The sequence below is a fragment of the Pteropus medius genome, unplaced genomic scaffold, assembly GCF_902729225.1.
Source record: "Pteropus medius unplaced genomic scaffold, Ma_sr-lr_union100, whole genome shotgun sequence".
NCBI classification, from domain to species: Eukaryota; Metazoa; Chordata; class Mammalia; order Chiroptera; family Pteropodidae; genus Pteropus; species Pteropus medius.
The window spans coordinates 437,650-463,153 of record NW_024349140.1 but is presented as its reverse complement, the minus strand read 5'-3'; the positions used below and the strand labels follow the sequence as shown (position 1 = coordinate 463,153).

Genomic DNA, 25,504 nt, shown 5'->3' with positions numbered 1-25,504 from the left:
TTTTAAATAAATAACACATTGGAATGTAAAAAAAAATTTCTAAAACCTGAAAGATATGCCCTGCAGACATATCCTGCCCCAGTCTGTGCTCTGACTCCATCCTCCCTCCAATAACTAGGTGTGATTACTTTTTTTTTTTTTTAGGCGAGGCAACCCTTGGTTGACCTTACAGATTGCAAGGACCTGGTCAGCTTACAATCTCTTATTTTTTATTTTTTACGCCTACAGCATCTGGTCTTCCTAGGTGGTCTCCCATCCAAGTACTAACCAGGCCCAACCCTGCTTAGCTTCTGAGATCAGACGGGATCAGGTTTGTTCAGGGTGGCATGGACGTAGATGTAATTACTTCTTGATCATCCTGTTAGAGTTTCTTTGTATAAAAACAAGCCAGTACGAATGCTTGTTTTTCTTACTCATGTTTGTTCTTGTCATGAGTGACAGGCTCCACACTTTTGATGTTTGACTCCTGCCAACGTAGCCCCCGACCCTCTCTTTTCCCCTCGTGCTTCTTATCTATCAGGCTGATGAGGACCTGGAGGCCCCCACACTGAGCTGCTGCTTGCTGAGGAGTCCTCCTGTGGACTGTGCTGCCCCGTGGTGTGTCGTGGACTCACTGAGCCTGAGGTCTCTATAGCGGGGACTCTGAGTTGACAGTTTCATAATTCCTTGTCCTTAGGGAGCAGGAGTATGGGAGTGGGGTCCTGCTTAGAATGTTGTTTTGCCCTCAAGCTGTGTTTTGAGTGAAGTTGTGGGCGAGGTTGGGTTCATCTAGATGTTAGAGGAGTCTAAGGGGGATTCGATGATGATTGTACCAGTGAATGAGGTGAGTGATCACATGGTCACTCCTTAAAGAGCAGGTATTTCAGACAGAGAGAGAGAGGAGACAGGTTAGGCAGCCCATAGCTGGTGGACTGGGTCCTCTCTCCTGATAGCAGAGGGCTCCTCACGTTCCTTATGTGTCTCTGCTGCTGCTGCCCCTGCCTCTGGGGCAGTGCAGATCCTGGCCCTGAGGCTACTGGGGACAACACACAGCCTCACTGTGGCACAGCAAAGGGACAAGTACAAACATGATTTAAGCCCTGGGTCCTTAAATCCTACACAGAGACCATTTCCATGGGGGAGGCCTCCAACCCTGATGACACTGATTTGAGGCCCTCTGGGTAAAAAAAAAAAAATGATAGATACCAGGGTAGAGAGGACACCCAGTCTCCCAAAGTTTATCCAGTGACCTAAAATATAAATCAGGGAAGGAAACAAGAGAAGAAAGCAAAGGGAAAATGTTTGAAAAGAAGCCCACAATTCGACCCAGTTGGAAATCCAAAATATACTAAGAGAATTTAAAAACAGAAAAGATAAATGGAGACTCCATGGCTTTTAAGCCTCTAAAACATAAGTTCTGAATTAATGTGACCACCTCCTGTAATGCAGTAATTCACAAATGTTCACACAATTACTCAATGCTAGGTTAAATTACCATTATACCTGGGCTCTCAGTAAATTTAAGCAAGGTCTCTCATGATCTCAGGGGAGTTACTGAATATAATAAAGAGGTAAAGTGGTATATTTGGCCTGAAGCATCAGAAATCTTTGCCTTTTCTCACACTTTTCATAGCACCCGTTGTCTTAAAATATTCCATAGTGAGTAGGACAGCTCTGAACCAGGAATTACTGAATCTAATTTAAGTCTCCATTACTTCCTAATTGACTTCACAAAATGGGATTCTATGGTTTGTATCCCTTACTAAAATTAATTGATACGGTCTAGTGTAAATTATATGGGGCCTCTAAAGATTGAAAACTGTTATGAAAAACCCAGGTGCTTCTCCCTGGAACAGCTGAATTTGGCCTGTTCTCACCCTGGAAAGGATGAATGACGCCTCCCAGTGGATTTGCTGGGTGATCTCTCCCGTCAGCACTGTCTGTCCCTGGGTGGGTCAATTTGCAAACATTTTCTCACTTATTTGAGCCTAAGGTTTTCCAATATTTAAAATTTATGTAAATAAAAGAGCTTGAAATTCAGAATAAAATATTTCAAAAAGAAAGAAGTAAGTGAATTTTAGAAAAAAGAAAATAGTGTTATTTTGCATGTGTTAAAAATTCTTATTTCATTTTTTTCTGCCCTGAGCCTGTGTAGTAATATTCTGTGGTCTGTTCTTTTTTGCGTGGGGGTAGGGTGCTTCTAAATGGGAGTATTAGGGCTCAGACTTGAACATCGGAAGTGTTCGAGTATGATTGTTTGAAAAACAATTTCTTGCCATGCAAATAATAATTAAATAACATTATTTTCTGAAAGTAATAAATACAGTGGTTATTATTATTGAACTAGAAAGATGGCTTACATCTTAAAAGTTTCTTCACTCTTTTACACATAAACATCGTGTTTGTGTGATTTTGCTGGGTTCTTCAAACACTGGATTTGTGTCATTTAAAATATCCATGTGTTCCAAAGCAACTTGACTGGGATCAGAGGCCTGTGGTCAGTGACCCAAGCCAAGGCCCCTTGACCTGCAAAGGGAAGCAATTGAAGGCCCAGAGGTTCTCCCTGGGGAGCCTCCCCCTGCAGGTGTCCTTCCTGCTCACACCCACCATGGAAAAAGCCTTCACACCGAGAGAAGCCACAGCCCTGGAAAGCTGGGGTGCACGTGCACATGGGAGTTTGGGGATGACGCCCTTTCTCAGGTTTTAGTCGCGGTTCCCTTGGGCCTGTCTGTGTCTCTAGACAGAGGTAGGAGTTTTGCATTCATAGTGTAGGTGCACTTAGAGTATAATTCATGCACATGGAGAAAGTCTGTGAAAGTTAGAAGTCTGTGTCCTGGGTTACGTGGTTTGTGAACTGGAAGTTCATTTGGGTCAGAACCTTACACTGAATCCAGCTGAGCATTTCCTCACTGTGAGATGAAGACAGAGAGGAAGGGTTTCTGTTATTCCCCAGGAAGAGGAGGGTGCTCGGCTCCTAGAGTTCATTGCTGCAGTGGCTCAGGTGCTCCTCCCCTTCATCCCTTGGGACTGACCCACTTCACCCACTTTGGGGATTCTGTCTCAACAGAAGAGTCTGGAATATGGAACCTTCTGCAGGTGGCTTTCCTTCTGTCCCGTGGGAAGCAGGCTGCTCATCTGAGCTGATTCTTTCCTTTGGCTCCTTTATCGACTGAGCAGTGCAGCCCTTTGCCTCCAGGTCCCTGAGCATTTTGTCCTTTCCATTCCCTGTGTGAGAAATAGCATTTTTAGTTTATTGGGCTTAAAAATGTAAGTTGATGGAGAGAGATGATGTCAATAAGGCAAGTAAATAGTGGAACTAAATAGCATTTTTGTCCCTTTTAGGCAAGAGAACCTCAGGATGTGAGATGAATGTGTTTAAGCTCTAAGGCCCATTTTTCACTTTAACATCAGTGTTTGTATGTGCTTGTCTCTGGAGAATACTGAAATTTAAAAGGCTAAAGTGATTGAATTTCTATTTTAATTGAAATCAAACCTTCTGTAAACCTTTGAAATTTCTAATATGTTTAGGGAGCTTAACCCAAATGCCTATTGCATCATAATATGCTACTTATTCCTAAATTACCCCCACTCTGTGAGATACAGGGGAAGGACAAACTGGGATGCAACTTGTCCCTTAGTTAGCAAGAGATTTGAAATTTTTCATTTTGTATGGTTTACACTTTTGTAACCGTTAGTGTTTAAATCTTAGAGTGGGTTACTATGTACAAAAGTTAAAGAAATACTAGTAGATAGTAAAACATAGTGTATATGTATTTCTGTGTTTATTTAAAATAAATCTAGAAGACAGAAAAGTCTGATTGAAGACTACTGACTGCCCGCGTACCCTGGTTTCTCCAGCACTGTTAGTCTAGCCACCCCCAAATACATAGGTTTGATCATTTACTGAGCTTCCCGTTAGTGTTTCTTTATATAAAAACAAGTGATTGATAATGCCTGTTTTTCTTACTCATATTTGTCCTTGTAATAAGCCATCAGACTCCATGATTTTGTTGTTTGCTGCAGCTTAAGCACCCTCCCCCTTCCCTGTGTGAACCCCGGATAGGCTAAGGAGAAAGTCGGGGCGCCCTCCTCTGCACTGGCTTCAGGTTCCAACCGTACACACTCCCCCATCTGTGAGCAGAACTCCGGCCCTTACCTGCCCCTGACAAGGATTCTTTGCGTGAATAACTTTACTCAGGCTCCTGAACCTTCTCCCGGGCCTATCGTTGCGTGTCCTTGTGAAATCCAGTTTCAGCAGGAACCTGAAGTCACATGAACCAGAGCCCCCTCCTATCTGATCCCCTCCATATCTGGTCAGTTCTGTTTCCTGCACCATCAGGTGACGTCTGAGCACCCTGGCCTGTCTGCAGTCAGAATCCTGTCGGCTGGTTTAGCAGAAACCCCTAACCCTGATTTTCTCTCAGTGATTTTCCATCCACTGACGCCCACCCTGCTCTCTGGCTGTGATCCCCACTTGCCCTTGCTGTGCTGGGAGTGGAGCCCGATCCCATTTCTCCCTTCTTTGAAGTCCTGTGACAATGGCCTCTATACTGGTTGCAATGGTTCTGAATTAAACCTGCCTTGTTATCTTTGACAATCATCACTGAACATTTTTTCTTTAAAACCCCTTCACCATGATAAAAATTCAGACCAGGCTCCTTTCCTTGCTCTCAAGCCATGTCAGAGCCGCCCTCCCCAGAGACCTCAATTACGTGAGTTAGAGGCCTTCTCCTACCCTCTCTTTGTGTGTGTGGGGTGAGGGGGAGGGAGGGGGAGTACACCACCGTCAGTCTCAGCATAGGAACCACTCCTCTGCAGGTGACCACAATACTTGGTGCCATGAGCAACATGTCCCAACGTGACCACCCCATGGGTCTGTCTTCTCCCTCTGACCTGCTCGCCTGCTCTGCTGCCTGGTGGTGGCCGCACTGTGGGCTGCTGGGTCCTGGGGAGCTGGGGCTGTGAGCTCTGCCACCCCATGTGGCAGTGTTGACCCTGCCAAACCCCAATTTTTTGTGCAGTTTTGAATTCCTAGGCATTTGGGAGCAGGCGTAGGGGGTGGGGCCCTCCTACCAATGGATGTCTTTGCTGGCATTAATCTGTGTGTTAGAGGGAAGCTGTGACAGAGGCTGGGTTGACTCTGACATATCCTGAGGATGTGCGTAAGAGATGGGGACTACAGCCTGTGCAAGAGGTGGACTCATCAGGTGGTCACTCCTGAAAGAGCAGTTGTTTAAAAAGAGAGAGAGAGAAGACGCGGAAAGGCAGCCAGCAGGTGGTGGGCTGAGTCCACACCCCTAACATCAGAAGGCTCTCAGGGACCCTTAAGTAACTCTGTTGCTGCTGCTCCTGCCTCTATTGCAACACAGATCCTGACCCTCGGGGTCAAGGGGACAACACCCATGGCCTCGCTGTGGCATAGCAAGGGGATTAGTTGAAACTTAACTTCAGCCTAGGTTCTTAAACTCTATAAAGCAACCAGTTGTCATGGGGAGGCTCCTAACCTGATGTCAATAATTTGAGGCCCTCTGGAGGGAAAAATATATAAATACCAGGGTAGAGAGGACACCTTCTTCCAAGAAGTATATCTAGTGAACAGGAAAAAACAAACAAACAAACAAAAAAACAACTGTAAAACAGAATGAAGAACAGGAGGGAGGAAACAAAAGAAAAACATACTGAAACTAAGGTTTACAATTTCAGCAATTAGAAATCCGCAGATTTCTATTAAAAGAGTTCACACAGATAAAAACATAAAAAAAGGTTACTGCCTGGCTTTTGAACCTCTACAACTTATGTTCTGCATTAATTCTGCCATCTGCTGTACTGCATTTATTCACAAACCTTCATACAAGTAATCCATTCTAGGACTCAAATTGCAGTTACATGTGGGAGCCCACTAAATTTAAGCAAGGTACCCCATAATCTTGGGGAGTTTCTGAATATAAAAGGGATAAAAATAGGCATGTTTTACCTTAACCTTGAGAATTATGGTCTTGCCTAAATTTCCCGTAGTCATAGCACCTATTGTCATAAAGTATCACATAGTGAGCAGGGAGGCCCTCAACCAGTGATTCATAAACTAAACTTATATTAACTCTTTGCACTTCCAAACTCACTTCACAAAAAGGGACCCAGAGAATTTACCCCCTAGTTAAATTACTTAGTATGGCCCAGTGTGAAGTAAACAGGGCCTGGAAGGACTGAAAACTCTTATAAGAAATCTTTGTAGGAAGAAGTGATTATCTCTAGTGTTTCTCCTTTAATAGACCAATATGTCCTGATCTTCAACCTGGAAAGAATGAACAACACTTCACAGTGGATGAGCACAACCTGGAGGCTGTGGTCACACCAAATAAGCCTCTGTTCCCAGTCTCCAACATTATAGAAATTACCGACCCCATCCATTCAGCAATTGGTAAATATTTTTGCTATCATAGATTTAGTCTGTTCTGCTCAGCTCCTGTGTCGACAGCCTCTCAGCTGCAGTTGGCCTTCATCTGTGAAGGGACATGAAACACCTTTACCTGATTTCCCTCAGGGGATCTCAACATTGTTGCCAGCACATGCAGTCTCTGCAGGCAAGATCTGACCTGCATCCAGGAGCCACGGGTATGACCTTACATTAGTAACATTCTCCTCTGAGGACAGTCATTTGACATTGTTTAAGTTTTTTGCTTTTTTGTGGTCAGGATGGAATGTCACCTTCCAAGCTCCTTAGTTGCCAGAAAGGAAACCAGAGGTCTCTAACTCCATGTTTTAATGTTTGATTGCTGATGTGTTGGAAAAACCCAGTATTCTTCCTGAATAGGGAAAAACCCAGTTCTCTCCAGTTTGTCTCCTTCACTTTCACCCAGAACACTTCACTTCTGACACTTTTGGTCACCAAATGTGTGAGGGTTTTCCCCCACAACAATTCTCTGCGACACCAGCTGGTGTCCTAGAACTTAACTCAATTCTACCACTATCCACCTGGACATAATGTCCTAGCCCATTGGTTATTCCAATGCCAATCTCAGGTAGTAAGATTTCAGGTTTCTCTCAACTTCTGTCCAACTTCTGTGCAGATCGGAGGTTCCCACAATCTCCTCTTTGGGTTTGATTAATTCACAGAACTTAGGGAAATACTCACTTACATTTACCAGTTTATTAGAGGACATGATAAAGAATACAGATAAATAGCCAGTTGAAGAGATAAACCAAGCAAAGTCTAGCCCTCCTTCTTCCCCATGAGCCCCACACCTATACAAAGTGATAAAAAAATAAATAAATAAAAGCCTGGCTGCTCACTCCTTTGTCATTGTCAAGAGATTAAATCCATTAAAACCCCTTCTGTGTGTGAACTCTCACCCTAGCCCACCCCGTAACCTCAATAAAAAATCCAGGCCAGCCTCCTTGCTTTGCTTTCTCAGCCATTTCACACCTGCTTGAAAGGCCTGGCCTGCCCTCCCCAGACACTTGCATTATGGAAGTCATAAACCCTTTCATACATTCCTAGTAGGTGCGTTAGTCTCCAGTATTCAACCAAACCTTGGGTGGCATCGAGGGTCCACTTGTCTGCAGGGTATAGGAAAGGTAACATGATGTATATATTGCAAAAAATTTTGCCTGTTTGTTCTTTATAAAGTCTCCAGATCTTTTCGTATCAAAAATCTTTGTTTTTGGAAAGATACATATAATGATGAATTTATGTAACCTGTTCTTTCTAAATAGACACATGACTTGTTACCAATTTTTGCTGCCAAAACCATGAATGAAAACTCAGATTGCCAAGTACTGGACAAACAGACATACAAATTATGTTCTTTTCCAGCCTTAATTACTTCTGGAAAGATTGTACAAACTGCGCGGTGGGAAGACTTAAGTAATAACGGTGTGAACGCCCTTGGCATCATCATCGACATTCATAAATGGCCTGTTGGCAGTGGCGAGGGTGTCCTGATGTTTCATCTGTGTCCTGCCCCATAGATGACTACTGTCCTGACTCTTTATTTCTTCATACCTTTGCCATCTGTTATTTTTCACTAGGCAGTGTTCTTTCAGTTTTGCCATATTAACGGAGTTCCTTGAAAAAGTTTTCCAGTGGTTACTTTGCCTCATATATTTCACACACGCTGGTACCTTTGATGCTGGGCCTGGACTAGGACTGTGGGGTTCAAACTTCCCACCACGGCCAAGTGCCCCTGAGACCACAGGATTCTTTAAAGTACCAGATGACCGTGGAGAAGGGCAACGTCTCCCTGCTGGAATTGGTCAAAAATTAAAATGGAGCCAGACTTATTACCTATGGTGAGGTCACTTTTAAGTGTCCGTATTTGTGAAGAGGGGTCACAGTTCCGTAATTGGCCTGGTGGCCTTATGGTTAAAAGCAGTGTCATTGGAGAAGACAGGTTCAGGGCCACTGCCAACATAACGTTTGCTCGAAGACTCGACCTCCGGTATGCTGTCACTCAGGCAGGAGAGGGCGGGGCCTTGCGAACTGTCCAATCAGGGGAGACGCTGGTACCGGTCCCTGGGGCTATGCGGCTGGGGGCGGAGCGGAGTGCTCTTTGCTGCTCGCTCCCCTCAAAAGGCTCGGATGCCACTGCCGGCCGCATTGTCTCTGTGACCTGCGCTGGTCCCGTCTGTGGTAGGGTGGACAACCATGTATTCTCCAAATCAAAAAATGGCAGATGTCAGGAAAAGGGCGAACGGACCGCTTGGAACCAGCCCAGGCAGGATCTGGGCCTTCCCGGCGGTCACCCCGAGTCTGTCAGTTGCTCCGCACGCAGCGTGGGGTCTCAACCCGCAGCCGAGACCTCAGGCGTCCTCTCTGCGCATCTGCGTCTGCCCTAGAATGTGCGGTGACCACGGAAAGTGTCACAAGGGGACAAATGTGACTTAGTCTCTCAGGTTCGTGTGTGGGAGGAGCTGTAGCCTGTCGGATCCCCAGTCCCTCCTTTCTCCCCAGGGCACTTGTTTTTTTCCTCACTTTTCCAAAATTTTCCAAGCCGGTTCTCAAATCCACCACCCTGTCTCCCCAGCCTAGCTCTTTGTAGGGCTGGTAAATAGATGGCTAAATTTGAAAATTTTCCTCGCATTTTCAAATACCATGTTATCCTTTCCAGTTCATAGCGTCATTAACCATTTGTCCTTCACTTTGAATTTCAAACTATGCAGTATTTTAATGATCATTTCTGCACACGGCCATAGGTGATTTCTTTAAAGACTTAATGATTTATTTATTTTTCGCCTGTGGATGTTTTACATGAGAGGAAAGCAGAGAGTAACCAGATGGAACTATTTTGTATAAAGAGCCTTGCGCCTCTCGCCCCAGGATCTTATCTGGGCACAGACGTCCCCTGGACAGTTCTGTGGATGCAGGTTCCTCTGTGGAGACTTTGCTGGGTGAGCTATCCTTTCTCCACAGTTCTAGATCAGAACTGGCCCTCCTTAACTTTGTTCACTTTCTATATAAATCTCCGTGCTTCAGTAAATATAAAATATATTTAATAAATAGGTCTTGAGTGTATAAAATATTTCCAAAGAGACAAGTAAGATGTGAATTTAAGAAAAAAAAAAATTTCATGATTACATAACATTTGTTAAAATTTTTGCTTCCTTTTATTTCCCATGAGCGGGTATAGTAACATTTGAGATTAGTTTTCTTCTTTCGGGTGATTTCAAATGCAATATCAGGGCTTAGACGTGCAATACCTGGAAGTGTGTTCAATTATTATTGTTTTCCAAACAACTTTTTTTTTGCCATGGAAATAATAATTAACTGACATTTATTTTCTGATAGGAATACGCATCTGTGGGTTTTCCTACTGAATTAGAAAAACGCCTTACATTTTTCTTCCTTCCTTTACCCATAACTACTGTGTTTGAGTGACCTTGCTGTATTGTTCAAATGCTGTGTTTGTCACTTTAAAACTTTCTGTGGTGGTCCAGAGCAACTCGGTGGAAGCAGAAGCCTGTGGTTGGAAATACTTGAAGGCTCAGCTGGTTCTTCCTGGGGAGCCAGTTGAGTCTTAATAATGCCACTAGTGCGTTTGACTAAACCTGAGGATGGAGGGCGGTAAGCACAGTGAAGGTGTTGTAAGACCAGCCAAACAACACACACTGGCCTGCAAAATGGGTCCCTGATTACTATACAGTTGGAAAGAGATTCTCCAGGTAGGCATAATCTTTTCCGAAAGGAATTTAGCCTCACAAGTGGCAGTAGCCTGTCTATAAGGAAAAGCTTTAGTCCGGTGAGAAAACATAGATATCATAACTAAAACATATTTGTATCCACGAGATGGGGAAAGCTGTATGAAATCCATTTGCCAAAACTCAAAATGGTTTATTGGACAATTTAAAATGCCTAAGGGCAGTGCGAACAGACTTCTTTGGGTTGTACTTTCGACAAGTGAGACAAGTGAGGTACGTGCCTTTTGTGGCCTTGCTAATAGCACCCACCTGATTCATGAACGCTCTCGTTTTCAATGGACCAATGGTTAAATGCACGTACAGTGGTCGGGAGTGGAAACTTTAGAGTCTCTGCTACGACAGGGTTGTTATTTGATCAGAACAAGAGCTTTCTCTTTTTCTGAAACAATTCTTGGGTTTCCAATCTTGTTTTTCCCTTTTTGAGGCTAATGTTGGGTTTCTGTGTCCAGTTTTTCTAAGTTACCAGTAGGTGAAATATCTTTTTGGACTATGACAGTTTTGACTGCTGTTGGCTTCTTTAAGGGCAGCTTTCCTTGTGGAAATGTCAGCAAAGTGATTTCCCTTCGCTTCCAGAGAGGCAAGTTTAGAATGCCCTGGGATCTTAATACTAGCTAAAACAGCAGGTAAAAGTATAGCATCCAGTAATTCCTGAATATACAGGCCATTTTAAATTTGTTTCCAGTGGAAGTGAGGAAGCCATGTTTGCTTCTATAGCATTCCAAAATCATGAGCTACTCTGAAAGCATATCTACTGTTAGTATAAATATTGGCAGTCTTGCCCTTGGCTAGGACGCAGGCTCATGTGAGGGCACAGAATTTGGCTTATTGGGCTGTAGTACCAAGGCAAAGCTGCCACTTTGGTTACATCAGAGGGTGTTGATATTGGTATCCAGCCCAATATTGCCATTGGCACCTTTTAAATAAGAACCCTCAGTGAACCATGAGAAGTTGGGTTACCTAGAAAAGTTTGCTGCAGATCATCACAAGGGGTCAGTCAGTCGTGAGGGGCTTCGTCGGTAATGGAGGGAAGAAAAGTTAGCAGGGTTAAAATTATCACAACGTGAAAGAGTTGTGTGAAGAGCAGTTTACAGAAAGATTGCCTAGGATGTGAGGCAACTGACTGAAAAATGTTGAGTCTGATGAGAATTCAGGAGTGCATGGGGTGCAGAGATGGTTAGAGGGGACCTTACAATGATTTCCTTGGTGGCCTTAACCAAAAGGGCAGTGGCAGTAATGGCTCTAAGGCAAGGGGGGCATCCCTGTGCCGCAGAGTGCAGTTGCTGGTTGCAATACCTGTGGGTTGCAGTGGTCCCCATGTTTCTGGGGAAGGTGCCTCTTCATATACAAAAAGGAAAAAGGGAATCTGATAGTCAGAGTGCCCAAGAACAGGTGGGTTCATTAAACTCTCCTTTAAGACTTTAAAGATGATGTCACCCTGTTCTTCCCATTAAATTAAGTCAGAGTTTTTGTCAGTAAAGCATACAGAGGTTTGGCCATAAGAGATTTGGGATCCAATTTCCAAAGTAACCAACCAGCCCAAGAAAACCTTGCAGTCGACGTCTAGTTTTGGGTTTGGGGAAACTTAGGACACTGTGAAGCCTACCTGGATCTAGGCACAGCTTTTGTTCTGATATCAGATGTCCTGAACATTGAACCTGGGTTTAGGCAAACTACAACTTTTCTTTGGAAATTTTATATCCTTGTAAAACCAAAAGTTTGGTTTTTTTTTTCCTAAATAATTTTTTTATGCCAAGGATATATTTTTTTTCTTGAACTATAAATTCAAGCTTAGGGAAGCCTGCCTTGGTCTTGAAAAACAAAAAACAATGAAGATTTTATATCATTTGCTAAACTGATCTTGTTTTATGAGAGAAATGGTAGTTATCTTGCAAGAACAAAATTTATACCATGAATGACGCGGAAGGAGGACTAGGAGGAGCTCCTGTACTTCCTAAGAATCCAATCCAGGAAATAAGAGGACATCGGAAAGGCCGGTGAGAAGGCTGAAGGTGCCTGAAGTGTTTACATTTGCAACAATCTCTTCCAATGACTGGCTCTTTGCAATAATAGCAGAAACCAGGAAGTTTTTGGTTTCGTGTAATGACCTTCATTTGCTGGAGTTGAAAATTAAGAATTTTAGCCATCTTCTAGGAAACTCATCTAGAGTGCAAGAAAGTTGATTTGCCAAATGACTTAAATCTGGAGTAGACATAGTTTCCCATTCCATTCTGGTCGTTTTTTTTTTTCCCCCTCAGTTTTTATTTTTATTTTTTTTTACACCTATCATGCCATGAATTCACAGGGAATGGGTTCCCACAGCTCAGGCTCCTTTCCACTGGTCTCACAAAGTGCGCTTCTCTGGGTGGAAATTAGGAAATTCTCAGGCTGGCATTTCAGTTGAACCCAGGTACCTTTCTCTTTGGTGCCCTTCTTTTTGGGGTCATCTTCCTTCACACATTTCAGGAAGCTATCTCGGCTCTCAGAATGCTTAATATGTTCAACGTGTACGTTAATTTTCTTGGCAAGTATCTTTCCCTTAACTTGGTTGTTTACAACAATGCCAACCGCATGCTGGGTAACACTGTAAACTCTTCCAGTTTTGCCATGGTAGCATTAGTGAGGTGTTCTGTTTTGTCTTTTACCTTTGGCATTTTAATTACGATGTGTCTTGGTGTGGGTCTGTTTGAATTCCTCTTGTTTGGGAGTCTTTGTGCTTCCTGAACTTGTATGTCTAATTCCTTTGCCAAGTTAGGGAAGTTTTCTGTCATTATTTCTTCAGATAGATTCTCAATCCCTTGCTGTCTCTCTTCTTCAGGTATTCCTATGATCTGGATATTGCTACGTTTCATGTTGTCCCAGAGGTCTCTTAAACTACCCTCATTTTTTAAAATTCTTTTTTCTTTTTGTTGTTCTGATTGGGTGTCTTCTGTTACCTTGTCTTCTAGTTCGCTGATTCGATCTTTTGCTTCATCCAGTCTACTGTTGAGTCCTTCTAGTGTGTTCTTCATTTCAGTTATTGTATTCTTCATTTATATCTGTTTTTTTTTTTTTATGGTTTCTATGTCCTTTTTTTATGCTAACTATCTATTGTGGTTTTCATTGTGTTCATCCATTCTTCTACTAAGTTCGTTGAGCATCCTCATAACCATTATTTTGAACTCTGTCTCTGGTAGGTTGCTTGCCTCCATTTCATTTTGCTTATTTTCTGGAGTTATCTCCTGTTGTTTCATTTGTGGCATGTTTCTCTGTTTTGTTTGTTTGTTTGTTTGTTTTTTCATTTTATTAGCCTCTCTGTGTTCATTTCTATGTGTCAGGAATATTTGTTTAATCTGTTAAACTTGGCCAGATGGCCTAATGTGGAAGGTGTCCTGTGTGGCCTACTGGTGCACACTCCTTGATCCTCTTTGCCAGGAGCTCTAGACATGATCTTTATGTTAGATGTGTGTGATCTTCTGTTGTCACCAAGGCTTTATCTTTGTTAGTACATCAGTGGATGGAATTAATGCTCAGGCTGACTAATTGTGGGAATTGGCTGCACCCACAGAGTAAGAGTTGTTGTGTGGGTGCTGACCCCACTGAGCGGGATTTGCCCTAGCAGGCTTGTGTACTTGTTGCAACCATGCGTGTTCCTTTCTGAGCAGTGCTCATTCCTTCAATGTCTACAGTATCACCTTTCTTGGAGATTCGCATGTATGCAGCCAAAGGAACATCCCCCATAAAAGAGAACACATAGTGGGTACCTCTCCTTTTTCCCTTTGTGTTGGTTATTTTTGTGAATTACTGGAAGATGGTGGTTCCAGCCAAAAGGCCCATCTGATCCTTTTGACTAAAAGGGAAAGGTCTTGGTTCAGTACATTAATAAACATAGAATTAAAAGCTACCTGAGTGGAATCAACATCTGAAGGAAGGCCAGAATTTTCTTTGGAAACAATCTGAAGTCAAATATAATAATCATGAACAGGTTTATCGGACTTAAAAAAAATCTTTTTGAAAATGTTTAATTGCAGTCAACATTGAATATTATGTTAGTTTCAGGTGTACGGCATAGTGGTTAGACATTTATATAACTTTCGAAGTGATCCCCTCAATATGTCTGGTATCCACTTGGCACCATACATAGTTATTACAATATTATTGACCATACTCTCTATGCTGTACTTTACATCCCTTTGACTATTTTATAACTGTCAATTTGTACTTCTTAATCCCTTCACTTTTTAAATCCAGTTCTTCAAACCCCCTCCCATCTGGCAACCATCAGTTTGTTCTCTGTATCTATGAGTTTGTTTGTTTTGTTTGTTTATTTTATTTTTTAGATTCCACATATAAGTGAAATCATATAGTATTTGTCTTTCTGTCTGACTTATTTCACTTAGCATAATAGCCTAGGTCCATCCAAGTTGTTGCAGATACTAAGATTTATTTATTTATTTTTTTGGCTGAGTAATTCTCCATTATATATATGTACTCCTTCTTCTTTATTCAGTCATCTATCGATGGACATCTAGGTTGCTTCCACATCTTGGCTACTGTAAATAATACTGCAATGAACATAGGGATGCTTGTGTCTTTTTGAATTAGTGTTTTGCATTTCTTCGGATAAATATCCAGAAGTGGGATTGCTGGGTCATATAGTAGTTCTACTTTTAATTTTTTGATGAATTTCCAAATTGTTTTCCATAGTGGCTGCACCAATTTGCAATTCCACCAGCAGTGCACGAGGGTTCCCTTTTTCCAAATCCTTGCCAACACTTCTTTATTGATTTATTGATGATAGCCATTCTGACAGGTGTGAGATGCTATCTCATTGTGATTTTAATTTGCATTTCTCTGATGATTAATGACACTGAGCATCTTTTCATATGTATGTTGGCCATCTGTATGCCCTCTTTGGAAAAATGTCTATTCAAGTCCTCTGCCCATTTTTAAATCAGATTTTTTTTTTTGTATGTTAAGTTATATAAATTCTGTATATATTTTGGATATTAACCCCTTATCAGATGTATTATTGGCAAACACCTTCTCCTGTTCAATAGATTGTTTTTTTGTCTTGTTGATGGTTTTCTTTGCTGTGCAAAAACTTTTTAGTTTGATGTAGTCCCATTTGTTTATTTTTTTTCTTTTGTTTTCCTTGCCTGAGGAGATATAGCCAAAAAAAAAAAAAAAAAAATTACTACAAAAGCTTAATATATCGAGAGTTTACTACCCTAGGTTTTTCTTCAGAAATTTTTATGATTTGGGATCTTACATTTTAAATATTTAATCCATTTGAGTTTATTTTTTTTTTATGATGTAGACAGTGGTCTAGTTTCATTTTTTTTTTTTTTTTTTTTGCATGTATCTGTCCAGTTTTCTCAATGCCATTTATCAGGTTCATCAGACTTTTGTGAACAAGCCTGTATTTTGTTCCAGTCAACATGCTTCAGAATGGCTCCTGTAATTGCCCATTGGAATTCTCCAGCAAGTGTCTTTAGTATTTTGCCAAAAGTTAGGGGTTTGTTTTTCTAAATCCCTTTGTGGATGTTATCTTTGGGCAGGCTTCATCCATCCAGTATTTGGCTTGACCCTCACCAACAAGCATGTGGACTGATATAAATCTCAGAAACCACGTTGGTGAGTTTGATAGCTAGTTAAATTCTTCGGCAAATGTAAGGGAGTTCTGTTACTTTAGGACATTTTTAAACTATGGCTCGAAATTCGGCCTTAGTCCAGGCAACTTGAGAAAGCTGGGATTTGTTAGGTTCCTCAGAAGACTTAATTTTTAGGTACTAAAAGGTTTAGAGGAGGAGTGAATGGGGAGAGGTTTGCAGGAGGTAAAAGATGGCACCAGAGGTGAAGCCTGAAAAAAAAAAGGAATCCAGGGAGAGGGACAAGAAGGTGCTGGTGGCACAGCCTGAGACACGGCAGCTGAGGGAGAGAAACAAAATGGCACTGGAGGAGAACAACGGGACAGTTGGCTTTGTAAACCATTTTTTTTCTTTAATTGTTTGTTTGCCTCAAGTACCGACACCTTTTCCATAGGAGCTGTCTGATCCCAATGGAGTGCGAAGGTAACACAATTCTAGAGGAACAGTCTGGTTTGGAAGGGGTGAAGCTTAGGTACCAAAGGAGTACTCACAGACGAATAAGGCCCTAAACAGTAAGGGCAAAGTCTTGAACTAGGTCTCGAGTAGAGTCACTAGAGCTTTAAAACACAAAGAGAGCAGGAGCTTGGATCCAGGAGAAAACTTACCCTCAAAATTCAGAGTTGGTGAGAAAGCAGTGAGCTCAGTGGGCTCTGTAGGCATCACACCTGTTTGTTCACCAGCCTCAGAGTTATCCAGTCTTCCCTGGACACTCGTACTGGCCACCAAATATGTGGACCTTAAACAAAAAGTCAGCCAGATCATATTCCAACAAACTGGGTGTGTTTGGGAACAACAAAGAATTGCAGTTCAGAACAGGCAACTGTGGCGAGCCACATTCAAGTCCACTAAAATAATGGAGAGGACACTTAGGGGAAAGGGAAATTAGGAGGGCATCGTAAACAGAGTTCTTCCTGTTGGGCTTCTCAATCTAGGAACCGTGCAAGAGCTCCTCCTATAGGCCCCTCCAAATTTCAGTCTCAGTTGAGGTCTACTCTATTGATTTTCACAAATTACCTAGTTCATTTTAAATAACAACGCTTGGAACAGTTAGCCAAAATCTGTAAGATAATGTTTAAAGTCAACTCACTGTCAGAACATCCTGGTCCCCTCCAGTGGTCTTCTGCTATCCCCAGTAATCAGTGTGGAATTTCTTGAACATCCTATTATTGTTTTATTATATAAAAAGAAGCAATTAAAGATCCATACCTTTCTTACACACTATTGTCCTTGCAATGAGCAGTCGGATCCCACACTTTTCATCTGACGGCTAGCAGCTGAAACCTCACGCCTTTCTCTTCCCCTGTGCCCCCACCTGGACAAGCTACTGTGAAAGTCTGCATGTTTTTTTCCTGCAGAGATGGCAGGAGATTCAAATCACACAAGCCCCTGCCCTTGGGCGAGGATTCTTGCCCCGCCTGCTCCCACCACAGTGGACCCCCAGGCCAAGTTCCTTTTCTTGCTCCCTGAAGCCCTTTCTGAGCTGCTTTGAGAGGCCACTTTGTCCTCCCCTGAGAACTCAATTATGTGAGTTATAAGACTTTTCCTACCCTCAGTGTGTGTGTGTGTGTGGGTGGGTGGGTGGGGGGACACACAGCATCATTTTCAACCTGGGAACCACGGCTCTGCAGGTGACCATACAGTTGGCTCTGCGAGCAGCATGTCCCGATGTGACCACCCTGCGGGTCTATCTTCTTGCTCTGACCTGCTCGCCTGCCGGTTGGCGGCCACACTGTGGGCTGCTGAGTGCTGGGGAGCTGGGGCTGTGAGCTGTGCCGCCCCATGTGGCAGCATTGACCCTGTCAAACCCCAGTTCTGTGTGCAGTGGCCAGAGAGTGCATTTTTGAGAATTCCTAGGCATTTGGGCACAAGCGTGTGCTGTGGGGCCCTCCTACAGGTGGTCCTGGGTGGATGTCTTGGTGGGATTAATCTGTGTGTTTGAGTGAAGCTGTGACAGAGGCTAGGTTGGTCCCATATAGATGTCGTGCAGGTGGGAGACGGGGATGATACCCTGTGCAAGAGGTAGGCCCATTGCTTGGTAGCTCCTGAAAGAGCAATTATTTAAAAAGAGAGAGAAAAAGAACTGAGTGGTGGGGCGGAGGGAAGGCTGTCATTAGATGCCCCACCAAGTCCACACCCCTAACACCTAACACCAGAGGACCCTTAAGTGCCCCTGCTGCTGCTGCCCCTGTCTCTACTGCAACAAGGATACTGGCCTTATCTTGTAAGGATAAGAACAATGGCTTCACTGTGACACAGCCAAGGGACTGGTTCAAATTCAGCTTAGGCCCAGAGTCCTTAAACTTTCTAAAGCACCGAGTTGTCAACAGAGAGGACCCTAACCACAATGGCACTGTCTTGTGATTCTCTAGTGGAAAAAATTAATAAGTTCCAGGGTATTTATTTATAAAACTTATAGTTTATAAAAAGATTGATAAATACATAAGATATGCCCTTCCCTGAAGTATATCTTGTGACTAAAATATAAAAATAAAACAGGGAAAGATGGGAGGAGAGAATAAAAGAAAAAAAAAAATACTGAAACAGAGGTCCACAATTTGACCTAATTGGAAATACAAAATATACCAAAAGAATTTACATGACAAAAAAGATGAAATGAAAAATTTTTAAAAAAGAAAAGGTATGAAAGGGAACTACTTGGCTTTTGCACCTCTATCACATAGGTGCTGGGGAGCTGGGGCTGTGATCTGTGCCACCCCGTGTGGCAGCGTTGACCCTGCCAGACCCTAGTTCTGTGTGCAGCCCGCAAGAGTGTGCAGTTTCCAATTCCTAGGCCTTTGGGAGCCGACGTGTGAGGTCTTGAATTAATTTTATTATCTGATATAATTCGCAAACCCTCATGCAAATAAACAGTACTAGGACTCCCAATTGTATACACCTGGGATCTCGCCGAATCTAAGCAAAATACCCCAATCACCTTAGAGGAGGTATTGACTATAATATGGAGGAGAAGTAGGGATGTTTTACATTAACCATAAGCAGTACGGCCTTCCATCAACTCCCCATGGTCATAGCACCCATTGTCTGAAACTATCTCACATAGAACAGCAGTGATTTGAACCAACGAGTTATCAAAATAAATGTTAGTGTAGTCTTTTGCACATTCAAATTATATTGACAACATGGGGCCCCACAGTCTTTACCCCCCAGTTGAATTACTTCATATGACCCAATATAAATTGAACAAGGCCTTGAAGGATCAAAAACTATTGAACGACATCTACTTAATGAAGAGGTGATTATCCCCTCTGCTTCTCCTTATAACAGCTGAATTTGTCCAGATCTTAAACCTGGAGAGAATGGGTGACACCTCACAGTGCATTACCGCAAACTTGAGTCTGTGTTTGTACCAAATCAGCCCCTACTCTCTGTCCTCAACATGATGGAAATTACTGACCCCATCTACTCAACGACTGGTAAACATCCTGTCATCACAGATTTGACTATGTTTATTCTGTTCGGTGCCTGTGTCAGAACACCTGTGCCTTCACCTCTGAAGGGACATGAGACACCTTTACCTGCTTCCCCTCGGGGAACCTCAGCACCACTGCCAGCATACACAGTCTCTGCAGGCAGGATCTGGACTGTATCCACCTTGCTCTGGGGGCACAGGTATGATGTTATACTGATGACATCCTCCTCTGAGGGTATTTGGAACATAAAATATTGACGAAAAGCTCATAAAAAGGAGAGAGGCCATTGCCACATATATCATGCGGGGCCCTGGCGCCTTGTTTAGATTCCTAAAAAGTATTTGGTAATCTGGGCCCTGTTCCCTCCTTGTCGTGGTGAAGAAATAGCTGTTGTTCCTCTCAGCACCCACAACATTATCTGGATCTTTTGGTGTTCTGGAGGCAGCATGTTCCTTGTTTACACATTGTACTTGAGTCTGTTTATGCTGTTACTTGCAAACTGGCCCATCTCTAATAGGTACCCCAACGAGAAAACCAAAAGACTCTGGACTTGGTCAAATTACCAGGCAACAGGCTCCCACGGTGCTGTCAGACTCTGTTTCACAATAAGGGCTTCAGTGAGCTCCTCTCATGCCTCCCAGAGTGACCCATAATGGCCTTAAGTTCTCCATAAGCTTCTGATGCAAGAAACTGCCCCAGGCCCCAAACTGTATGCCATTGGAGCTGCAGTTGTCACTGCTTATAGAGCTGTCCTAAAAATATCCCTGAGCATGTGACCCCTTAGGGAGCTGCTCATTATGCCTTGGGACATGTAAATAGCACCCCCAAGAGCTCAGCTAGCGAGACCCGTCGAGACAAGATGTAGCTAAACCTGGGCCCGCTGGCATGTCCTACCTGCAGCACCTACCTTGCCATGCGCTGAAGGAGGTCACCCCTTTCTCAGAACCCCTAGACTCCCTGGGGAGCGCCTTAGGATTCCCTGAGCATTGCAAGTTCATAGACTCGAGGGATGACATCGCCTCATTTGTACATGGTGGAGCTCAGGCAGAGTTTCCGCTTTCATCCCTTAATAGGGACTCAAGGGTCCACACGACTGACCTAACATCAGGCAGTCATCTTAGCACTGGCCAACATTTGGCTTCGTCAGCCATGTTTACAGACTTTTGGATGATTGTCTAAGAGTTTCTCTGTTGTGGTAAAAGAATTCTAGGACTGTCTTGCTTCACAGTTACCCAAAATATAAATCAAGGTAATCACTGTCTCTGCACATACTAAGGCCACAATACGAGGTCTCACTGGGACACTTACAGTAGTTTTGATTCTTTGTGTTATGCGATCTCAGGGCTTTGGCTCATGTAAAATGACATGCATCCATCTTTTCTGTTTTGTGTAGAATATTTTCACTGCCCTAAAAAGCCCCTGTGCTCCACCTATTCATTCAATCTTCCCTCTCGCCCCCCAAATCCCTGACAACCAAAGATCTTTCACTGTCTCATTGTTTTGTCCTTTCCAGAAATTTCTTTGGACATCCAGGACAATTTTGACTTGGACTGGTAAGAGAGCAAGCACATCATTGCCTTCTCCCTGATCTTACCGGGAAAGCATCTAGATTCTCACCTAAGTATGATGTGAACTGCAGGTTTCTTGTAATTGTATTTCTCAAAAGGAGGAAGTTTCCTTCTATTCCTAGCTTGTTATCATAAATAGATTTTGGATTTTTTTTTAATGCTTTTACATTTTCTTTTTCTCCCCTTTCATTTCTGATATGAATAATTCCTGTCTTTTTTATTCTCATCTTGTATAGATGTTTCTCAACTTCATTAATCTTTTCAAAGAACCAGTGTTTGGTTATGTTGATTTTTCTCAATTGATTTCCAGTAATTTTATTGATTTCTTCTCTAATTTGTATTACTTCTGTTCTTATGCTTGCTTTAGATTTAATTGGCTCTTCTCTCTCTTTTTTTAGTTTCCTAAGATAGAGGCTTAGATTACTGATTATAGATCTTCCTTCCTTTTCTTGCTTGCATGCTTGCTTTTTTTTTTTTTTTTTTTACAGATCTCTTTTTTTCAAGTGTATGCCTACAAAGAATTCCCCTCTAGGCACAGGTTTTGCTCCATCCCACAAATTTTGGTAAATTGTGTTTTCATTTTTATTTCAAACTAACTTTTCATTGCTCTTGAGATTCTACTTTGATCCATGAGTTACTTAGAAGTATGTTGTTTAATCTCCCAAGTATTTGAGGGTTCCCCAATATCTTTCTGTTATTGATTTCTAGATGAATGCCTTTGTGGTCTGAGAGCATGTTCTATATGATTTCTGTACTTTCAAACATATTAAGGTGTGTCTTATGTCCCAGAATGTGTTCTAATGAATTTTTCCTGTGAACTGGAGAAGGATGTGTATTCTCCTGCTGTTTGATCAAGTATTCCAGGGTTTTCAATTAAATCCAGTTGTTTGATGCCACCATCAATTCACTTGTGGCTTTTCTTATTTTCTTCCTGCTGGTACTCATCATTTTTAATAGAGGGTGTCGAAGTCTTCAGTATAATAGTGGATTCATCTGTTTCTCCTTGCAGTTCTATCCATTTTTCTCTGGTGTATTTTACCACTGTATTGTTATGCAGATAGGCACTAAGGAGTTCTGCGTCTCCTTGGATACTTGACCCATTTATCATCTGTAAAGCCTCTTTTTATCCCTGTGCTTTGTCTGAAATTAATATTGATATGCCAGCTATCTTTCACTGTTAACATGGTATCTTTTTCCATCTCTAGTCTTTATCTGTATTGTTTACATGGCTTTATTACAGACAACATATAATGGGGTGTTGTTTTCCTTTTATCCACTATGGTAGTATTTGTCTTTCAGTTGTTGTATTTAGAACATTGACTTTTAAAGTGATTATTGGTATAGTTGAATTAATATATATGCCATAATTATTTTCTATATTTTTTTCTTGCCCTCTTTGTTTTCCATTTGTCTTCTACCTTTTTTCTTCTTCCTGGCTTCTCTGGCTTTGAGCATTTTACTTGATTCCATTTTTCCTCTTCTCTTAGCATATCAATTGTACTTCTATATTTAGTTTTCAATTGTTTGCTATTGAATTTGAAGTATATAGTCAACAGTCAACCCAAGTCCTCTTGGAAATAACACTAAACCACTTCACTGGTTGTACAAATTCATCATAATGGGGTCTTCCCAATTCCTCCCTCCCCTGAGCCTTGTAATAGTGCTGTCATTCACTTCATTTATTCATAAGCTAGAATTACTGAATACATTGTCGCTAGTATTATTTTAAAAGTGTTATTTGTCAGATGAATTAAAAAATTTTAAGTGATATTACTTTCCTTTCATTGATTCCTTCTCAAACTCTACCTTATTTTCCTTCGTTTTGAAGAATTGCCTTTAACATTTCTTGCAAAGCAGTTGTGCTGGTGACAAGTTCCCTCAATATATGCTCATCTTACAAAGTCTTTAATTCTTCTCCACTTTTGAAGGATAATTTTGCTCAACACAGAATTCTAGTTAGGTTTTAGAATTCTAGTTTTTTTCTATGAACACTCTAAATATTTAATTCTCTAAATTGTGCAACCACTTGAAAAAACAGTGTGGCAGTTCCTCACAAATTAAACCTAGAATTACTATATGACTCATCAATTCCTCTCCTAAGTATATGCTGAAGAAAAATGAACACATATGTTTAAACAAAAATTTGTACTTGAATTTATAGCAGCATTATTAATAGTAGCTAAAAAATGGAAATAAACAAAATATCTCTTAACAGATGAACAGATAAACAAAAAATGTGGAATATTATTTGGCTATAAAAATGAATGAAGTATTGGTACATGCTACGACACCGTTGTCTCTTGAAAACAATTATGCTGAGTGAATGAAGTCAATCACAAGATCATATATTATTTAATTCCATTCATTTGAGAGTTCCAAATAAGGTAATACATAGAGACAGAAAGTAAGGATTCCTGAGGCTATGGACTGGACGAGGAAGATGGGAATATTGCGAGTGATAGTAAAAGTGTAGAGAAGTTTGTTTTTAAGGAGACTGTGAGCATGATTGAACACACCTGAGAACAAACTGTTGAATTGTATGTTATGTGGGTTGTATTGTATAGTATGTGCATTATATCTCTATAAAGCTATTTATGTAAATGAATAGACACATTCAAAGTTTTACAGTCTAATCAAATAGTTGTACTAGGTTTTCCAAAGTAATTCACGTATCGATCAGCCTCACGTAGTTACTTTTTGTGTGTGTGTGGTAAGAAAGCTTAAACCACTCTAAACAAATTTCAAGTATATAATATAATATATGTATATCGAATCATCATGTAATCTTTAAATACAATTTTATTACTCATTTATGCCTCAATAAAACTAGTAGGAGAAAAGTTTCCAGGTGCATCCTGTGTTTACACAATTATCTAATTTATGTTATTAAAAATAGGAATCAGTTTTCTTAGGGATATTACAGTGATTTACATTTCAAAATTCTCTAGGAACTGATGCAATAAGTGATCTCAATTAAATTTCTTTCCAGTGTAAAATATACACCTGAGAATGTAACGAACACATCTCACCTCCTGAGGTTAGACTGAGAAGAGTCCCTGAGCCCAGGCTGGGGCTGCGGGTTCCACCTTCCCACTAGAGCCAAGTGCTCCGGGCTTTAACTTAAGGATCAAATGAGTAGGGGCGGGGCAGGGATGGGTGGAAGGCTCAGTTCTTGCAAGGATCAAAGATTGAAATGGAGCGAGACTCTATTACAGATAAGTGTCCATGTCCACATTAAGTGTCCTTGTTTCTAAACAAGAATCACAGTTCCATGAGTGGCCTGACAGCCTTACACAAAGCCCTTGACCCCTAGATCAGCGGTCCTCAACCTGCCCTGGAGGATATAAGACCCTCTTGTTTCAGTGTGGCCTGGCCAGGGTCACCCTCATGTTCTGTATTTACTTGCACCATTTGGAAAGTGAATCAAGACTTCCTTGTGCACACTTGTGCCCACGTGTTCACCCAGAGCTGGACGAATATAGTACATTCAGCATCAGGCCGGGAAAAAGTTCTGTTTAAAGTCTGAGTCTCGGGTCCTTCCAGGGCTGTCACTCAGGCTCAAGGGGGCGCGCCATTGGAAACCGTCCAATCAGAAACGCTGCTGGGGCAGGTGGGTGGGGCGAGACTTCCCAACTACGTTTAGGCCTGGCTAGGGAATACGCGTCGCTGGTCCTTAATGGTCCCTGGTGACTCTGTTGGAGGTTCTGTGGCGCTGTGATCTGCACGGGCAGTGGGAGTTTAGACGGGGCTCAGGGAGACCCAGGAAAGCAAAATGGTGAGTGTATTGGGCTGGATACGCAGACGGGGACGAGAGGCTTGTTGGAACTGGCTAGAACCGGCTGGAACCGGTTGTGATGGGAACCGGCTGTGATGAGACCGGCCTCCCCTCGGTCAAGTCTGGAGCCTCCGACCGGAGTCTCCCAAGGGCGTCACTTGGACCTCAGTCCCCTCTGGCACGCAGCCTGGGGGCTGGGCCGGCAGCCGGGACCCTGCGCGTCCTCTTCAGTCACGGTACGCGGGACTTCGGCCGGGGTCCCGGAGCCTCTCTGGGCAGCTCTGTGCCCGCAGCCCCGAGTCTCCCCACATGATGCGGTGACCACCGGGAGGGTCTTCGGGGGAAGTCGTGACTCCGTCTACGGGGTTCTTGCATGGGATGAGGTGGGGTCCCCAGCCCCTCCTTTCTCCTCAGGGGGACCTATTTTTATCTCGAGTTTTCCAGATGTTTGGGAAGCAGGGTCTCAAATCCAGGACACTGTTCTTCCCAGATAGGCTCTTCCTAGGAGTGGCAGTGAATCTCCAGATCTGTCCGTGAATTCCCAAAGCCAACCTCCCCTCTCCCAGTCACAGCATCATTATGCACTATTTGTCCTCTGGGGTGCATTTCAAAGATACCCAGTATTTTCTTTATTTTATTTTTATATTTTTTAAACAGAATAATGGAATACTCTTTTTAAAAGATTTTATTTGTCTGTGGCAATTTTATGTGAAAGGAAAGCGGAGAATAACCATCGGGCCCAGAAATCCTTGTGATGTAGGGTCCTTTTAAAAAACTTTCCTGGCTGTTACCCTCTCCTGACAGCACTACCCTCGGTGGCTTTGTCAATTGAAAAAATGTATTGACTTATTTAAGTCTCAGTTTTTAATAGTGGCAAAATGTGTTTAATCAGCAGAACTTGAAAGACTGTAGTTCTAAACAGGCACGAAA

General features: G+C 42.3%; 1 protein-coding gene and 1 pseudogene across 1 annotated transcript in view; one reads left to right on the top strand and one right to left on the bottom strand.

Moving 5' to 3' along the window:
* The window catches only part of LOC120616947 (zinc finger protein 709-like), a 41,395-nt gene that overhangs the window by 2,948 nt on the left and 12,943 nt on the right, over positions 1–25,504 (top strand).
* LOC120616973 (uncharacterized) lies at positions 220–338 on the bottom strand (annotated as a pseudogene).